Source organism: Rutidosis leptorrhynchoides, chromosome 10 (assembly GCF_046630445.1).
Source record: "Rutidosis leptorrhynchoides isolate AG116_Rl617_1_P2 chromosome 10, CSIRO_AGI_Rlap_v1, whole genome shotgun sequence".
In the NCBI taxonomy this organism is placed as follows: Eukaryota; Viridiplantae; Streptophyta; class Magnoliopsida; order Asterales; family Asteraceae; genus Rutidosis; species Rutidosis leptorrhynchoides.
The window spans coordinates 21,593,523-21,600,604 of record NC_092342.1 but is presented as its reverse complement, the minus strand read 5'-3'; the positions used below and the strand labels follow the sequence as shown (position 1 = coordinate 21,600,604).

The following is a 7,082-nucleotide window of genomic DNA, read 5'->3' as shown; positions in this document are numbered from 1 at the left end:
TGAAATCAAGGGACAAATCTTACACATGGTAACTAATCAATGCCAATTTAGTGGTGCGCCGAAGGAAGATCCAAATGAACATCTTCTAACCTTTAATAGGATTTGCACTTTATTCAAAATAAGAGAAGTGGAGGATGAACAGATATATCTCATGTTATTTCCCTGGACTTTAAAGGGAGAAGCCAAAGATTGGTTAGAATCGTTACCTGAAGGGGCGATTGATACATGGGACGTTTTAGTTAAAAAATTTCTTAAACAATTATTTCCGGCATCTAAAGCCGTGAGACTTCAAGGAGAAATAGTTACGTTTACACAAAAGCCAAATGAAACTCTATATGAAGCGTGGACAAGATTTGAAAAGTTATTGAGGGGATGTCCGCAACATGGTTTAGACACTTGTCAAATAGTACAAATATTCTACCAAGGATGTGACATCACTACACGAAAAGACATCGATATAGCAGCTGGTGGTTCCATTATGAAGAAAACCGCAACTGACGCTTACAAAATTATTGATAACACTGCTTCCCACTCACATGAGTGGCACCAAGAAAAAGATATCGTTAGATCATCTAAAGCAGCTAGAGCCGATTCTAGCCATGACTTAGATTCCATTTCTGCAAAGATAGATGTTGTCGAGAGACGAATGGAAAAGATGACTAAAGATATCCACTCAATACGAATTAGTTGTGAGCAGTGTGGAGGACCACATTTGACAAAAGATTGTCTCAGTATTGAACCAACAATGGAACAAAGAGAGAATGTTTCATACATGAACCAAAGGCCTGAAAATAATTATCAGAATAATTATCAACCCCCAAGACCAATCTACAATCAAAATCAGAATTATAACCGAAATGTTCCATACAACAACCAACAAGATCCTAGTAATCAACAAGTATCCAACAATACTTACAATTAGCAAAGACCTATTTTTCAAAACAAACCACCACAAACCGATGATAAAAAGCCAAATTTAGAAGATATGATGTCGAAGCTAGTTGAATCTCAAACGCAGTTTTTCACATCTCAGAAACAAACCAATGAATAAAATGCTCAAGCATTTAGAAATCAACAAGCTTCTATTCAAAAGTTGTAACAAGAAGTAAGCAACTTAGCAAGGTTGATAGGTGAAAGAAAACCGGAAAGTTTACCTAGTGATACAAATGCTAACCCCCGGAATGAAACAGCTAAAGCTATTACCACAAGAAGTGGTATTACACTTAAACCACCTGAAATACCTGTAATTTCTAATGACTCTATTTCCACTCTACAAGAACCACAACCTGATCAAGAAAAGGAAACAGAACCGGTAGTTGAAAAGGTTAATGAAGATAACACAGTTAAGGCAAAACCTTATGTTAAACCATACCAACCACCACTTCCTTACCAGAGTAAAATGAGAAAAGAGAGACTTGAAGCCGAGAATTCTTGGATATGTTTAAACAAATAAATGTCAACCTTCCTTTCATTGATGTGATTTCAGGAATGCATAGATATGCTAAATTCTTGAAAGATCTAATCACAAATAGAAGGAAAATGGAAGAACTCTCGGCTGTTACTATGAATGCTAATTGTTCTGCAGTACTGTTGAATAAGATACCAGAAAAATTATCAGATCCAGGAAGTTTCACGATTCCATGTTTTCTGGGTAGTCTTAGTTCAATAGAAGCATTGGCAGATTTAGGTGCTAGTATAAATCTAATGCCATATTCACTATACGCTAAACTAGACCTTGGAGAATTGAAACCAACACGAATAAGCATACAACTAGCCGATCGATCAGTAAAATATCCTAGAGGGATAATGGAGAACATGCTAGTTAAAGTTGGTACTTTAGTATTTTTAGTAGATTTTGTTATTTTGGACATGGAAGAAGATTCTCGAGTTCCTCTCATATTAGAAAGACCATTCTTAAACACGGCTAAAGCAATAATAGACGTGTTCGGTAAGAAACTGACCCTAAGTATAGAGGACGAGAGTGTTACCTTTTTCTGTTGATAGAGCCATGCAACAACTGCAATCTGCAGATGATACATGTTATTATATTCAAACTATAGATTCACATGCAGAATTGTTAGAAGAATTTTCAGAATTACAAGGAACAGGAGAATGTTCTTTAGGAGAAGGAAATGAACCAATTAATGAAGCTGAAATGTTAGCTACACTTTTGGCTAATGGATATGAACCTACAACAGAAGAAATTCAAATGCTAAAAGAAGAAGTCAGATATCGATATAAATCATCGATAGAAGAACCACCGACATTAGAGTTAAAGCTACTTCCAAACCATTTGGAATATGCTTATTTACACGGTGAATCTGAATTACCTGTAATAATACCGTCTTCTCTTACGGAAAATGAAAAATCTCAACTCATTTCTGTGCTAAAAGCTCATAAACCAGCTATTGCATGGAAGATTCATGATATTAAAGGAATAAGTCCTTCGTATTGCACACATAAAATCCTTATGGAAGAAGGTCATAAAACGTATGTGCAACGCCAACGAAGATTAAATCCTAATATGCAAGATGTTGTTAAGAAAGAAATTATTAAACTGCTAGATGCAGGTTTAATTTATCCAATCTCTGATAGTCCATGGGTAAGCCCAGTTCAATGCGTACCTAAGAAGGGTGGCATGACTGTCATTACAAATGAGAAAAATGAGCTTATTCCTACTAGGACTGTAACAGGATGGCGTGTTTGTATTGATTATAGAAAATTAAATGACGCCACCAGAAAAGATCACTTTCCCTTACCTTTCATTGATCAAATGTTGGAAAGATTAGCCAGAAATAGTTACTATTGTTTTCTTGATGGTTTTTCCGGATATTTTCAAATTCCAATAGCACCCGAGGACCAAGAGAAAACCACGTTCACGTGCCCTTATGGTACTTTTGCTTATAAACGCATGCCATTTGGACTTTGTAACGCCCCTGCAACCTTTCAAAGGTGCATGATGGCGATTTTTCACGACATGATAGAAGAATGCATGGAAGTTTTCATGGATGACTTTTCAGTCTTCGGTGATACTTTTGAAACATGTCTAGTTAATCTTGAACGAATGCTTATTAGATGCGAACAATCAAATCTAGTTCTTAATTGGGAGAAATTCCATTTCATGGTTAAAGAAGGCATCGTTCTTGGTCATAAAATTTCAAAGGAAGGAATTGAAGTGGATAGAGCTAAAGTAGATGTAATTGCTAAACTTCCACATCCCACCAATGTTAGAGGAGTTAGGAGTTTTCTAGGGCATGCCGGTTTTTACCGACGTTTCATAAAAGATTTTTCTAAAATTGCCACTCCTATGAATAAACTCCTAGAAAAGGATGCTCCATTCATCTTTTCAGATGAATGCATCAAATCTTTTAATATTCTTAAAGAAAAACCCACTAATGCGCCGATCATGATAACTCCAAATTGGAATCTACCATTTGAACTAATGTGCGATGCAAGTGATTTTGCAATGGGAGCCGTTTTAGTACAAAGGATTGAAAAACGATTTCAACCTATTTATTATGCTAGTAAGACGTTACAAGGAGCACAAATGAATTATACAACTACTGAAAAAGAACTCCTTGCCATTGTCTTTGCTTTTGACAAATTTCATTCATATTTCGTTCTAGCTAAAACGGTGGTCTATACCGACCATTCTGCTCTTAGATACCTATTTTCAAAACAAGATGCTAAACCACGATTAATCCGTTGGATCTTACTCTTACAAGAGTTCGATATTGAAATCCGAGATAAAAAGGGAGCATAAAATCTCGCCGCTGATCATCTTTCTCGTCTTGAAAATCCTGAATTAGAAGTTCTAAATGAATCGGCCATACAAGACAACTTTCCTGATGAATATCTTTTGAAGATCGATTATAATGAAATTCCATGATTTGTAGACTATGCAAACTACTTAGTATGTGGATACCTTGAAAAAGGGTTGTCGTACCAAAAACGAAAGAAATTCTTTAGTGATATAAAACACTATTTCTGGGAAGATCCACATTTGTTTAAAAGTTGTCCCGATGGAATAATACGCCGATGTGTATTTGGAGATGAAGCTAGTCAAATCTTAAACCATTGTCACACATGACCAACAGGAGGGCATTATGGGCCTCAACTCACAGCAAGAAAAGTTTACGACGCTGGATTCTATTGGCCTACAATTTTCAAAGATGCACACCTTCTTTACAAATCCTGTGATGCTTGTCAAAGGGCCGGAAAAATAAGTAAACGTGATGAAATGCCACAAAATGTCATTCAAGTATGTGAAGTATTTGACATTTGGGGTATTGACTTTATGGGTCCATTTCTAAAATCTCATAATAATCTCTACATTCTTGTTGCCATTGATTATGTATCTAAATGGGCAGAAGCACAAGCTCTCCCGACTAACGATGCACGAGTTGTAGTCAATTTTTTAAAACGTCTTTTTGCTAGGTTTAGAACACCGAAAGCTTTAATAAGTGATCGGGGTACTCATTTTTGTAATAATCAACTTGAGAAAGTTCTCAAAAGATATTGAGTGACTCATAAAATCTCAACCGCTTATCATCCACAAACAAGTGGACAAGTTGAAAATACAAACCGAGCTTTAAAACGTATTCTAGAGAAAACCGTAGGATCAAATCCGAAGGAATGGTCCATGAAATTGGAGGATGCACTCTGGGCTTTTAGAACAGCCTACAAAACTGCAATTGGAACCACACCTTTTAGACTCGTTTATGGAAAAGCATGTCATCTTCCAGTAGAAATTGAACATAAAGCATTTTGGGCTTTGAAGATATGTAATCTTGATTTACATGAAGCTGGACGTCTACGGTTAAGTCAACTAAACGAATTAGAAGAATTAAGACATGAAGCATATGAAAATTCGTTAATATATAAAGAAAGAACTAAGAAATGGCATGCTAAAAGAATCAGAAGTTCAAAAGAATTTAAAGAAGGAGACAGAGTTCTTCTTTTCAATTCACGATTCAAGCTATTTCCTGGAAAATTGAAATCAAGATGGTCTGGACCATTTATAGTCAAAAGAGTTTCCCATACGGAACAATAGAGTTAATAAATTCAAATGGGATTGAATTTAAAGTTAATGGTCACAGAGTTAAACATTACATACATGGTCCGATGGAAGTTGACAATGAAGTCAATCATAATTTCACCACCCAAGAAAACCTTCAAAATGAAAACATAAATATGTTATCAACAACATATGAAAAATCAAAATTGAAAAATGGGGAGGATTCAAATTGGAGTGATGAAGAAGAATTTCTATACAAACCTCCCATTCCAAGAAATGAAGAAAAAGAAGTTCAAATAGAAGTGAAAGAACCAAGAAAAGAACACTCGAAAAAGGTTTACGAATCAACTCGACTTACTAAAGTAGGAGACCCGGGCGAATTTATCATTTCTTGCTTGCTTAATGATGGTGCTATATATAATGGACTCGCAGATTTAGGAGCAAGTGCAAATATTATGCCTCTTTCCTTATACAAAAGATTAGGTATGGGTAAATTAAAACCAACCAAAATAGGTGTTCAATCATTTGACCTAACCATTAAACACCCGGTTGGAATAGCAAATAATTTACTTGTTAACGTGAGAAGTTTGACCTTTGTTGCAAACTTCATAGTTATTAATATGGAGGAAAACCTTGATATTCCTCTAATTTTAGGTCGCCCATTTTTAGCAACCACTTAGGCGTTCATTGATGTAAGAGAAGGTAGAATGACACTTAGGGATGGTGATAAATCGATCACCTTTGTGAATCGAAAGTTTAGATCTCCACCAACCAAAACTGTTAAACCAATAAAAACACATAAGTGTGGGGAAGATGAAGAAACACTTAATGATGATCCGATCACAAAGAAATCCGTTGATGATACGAAATTAGATGAACCCGTTTTTAACAGTTCAACGAAGAAACTTTATAAACGGATTCACGATGCTAGGATTAAGGGAAACTTTAAGTTATGTAACTGATTAGTATCCAATTTATCGCCAAAAGAAAAGGCAATGTTAGTTGAATTTGTGAAAGTTACAGAGGAAATCAACAATTGGCTTGAAGTAAAAGTCAAAATATACAAGTTGTTGATAGTCCAATTGAAAACGAAGTTAATCACAATTTCGACACCAAATCTAACTAAGTATGGGGAGAATCGAATCTATTTAGGGTTATTTATATTTCTGTTAGTGTTAGATATTCTGTTTTCGTGTAGTTCTCGAGAATGGAATCCGAATGGTCTTTCCCTAGCAGATCCTAAAGAACTAGTCTTCTCCCCCCATTCTGAATTTTTATTTTTTTTAGGTTTTACGAGATGAAGAATTCCTTTGATCTGAACCATGGTATAATGCTACATGCTATGATTACTAAACGTAATAATGACACACTTCCGAGTGAACTGGTATCATTCATAAGAGAGAAAATGGACGGAGTAAGAAAAGAACTTAGAAAAGATCATCATAAGATACATTTTGGTAAAGGAAAATCAAAATCCGCAACAAAAAGAAGAGCCCGACACCTTGAAAGATGTTATAAATGCGGAAAATGGTCACATGAAGGTAAATGTTCAAATAATCAAACATATTCAAATACCGAATTTGTTACTCTATGCAGAGAAGGACCACTCATATGTTTAGAAGAAAAGATATTGAAGATTCGAGGTTATGCTTACGTAGCTATGGAGAACCAAATCACACGACTCTCCTATGAGTCGGCTAAAGAGGGTCTTTGAGAATTCTTTCTCACAGGTAAGTATGTACAGTTTTTATTTTTATTCTTATTGCTTTTAACCTTTTGATAATAAACGCTGAATCGTTCGCTATAAAGTATTAAATTGGTATTCAATAAAATTAGGTATGTGTAACCGAAATTATTGATATCATACAAAAATTTATTACATCACTGCGAAATTTACCGTTTATTCTTAAGGTATAAATATCTTTAATCAATCAACCCAAAATATTTCAGAAATTCGTCAGGAGTAAAACTAGGTTGTTGAACCGAAATTACTTTACCGAAAAGAGGGGCGTATATTTTTGATAATATTTGATTGATTAAAGTGGGATAAAAGACCAAAAAGATT

At 35.0% G+C, this 7,082-nt stretch overlaps 1 non-coding gene across 1 annotated transcript; it reads right to left on the bottom strand.

Annotated features, from left to right (window-relative positions):
* Positions 1-283: 283 nt before the first annotated feature.
* Positions 284-390, bottom strand: LOC139873697 (small nucleolar RNA R71). The gene has a single exon (XR_011767424.1). It is a non-coding gene; the product is annotated as a small nucleolar RNA R71 (small nucleolar RNA).
* Positions 391-7,082: the final 6,692 nt, after the last annotated feature.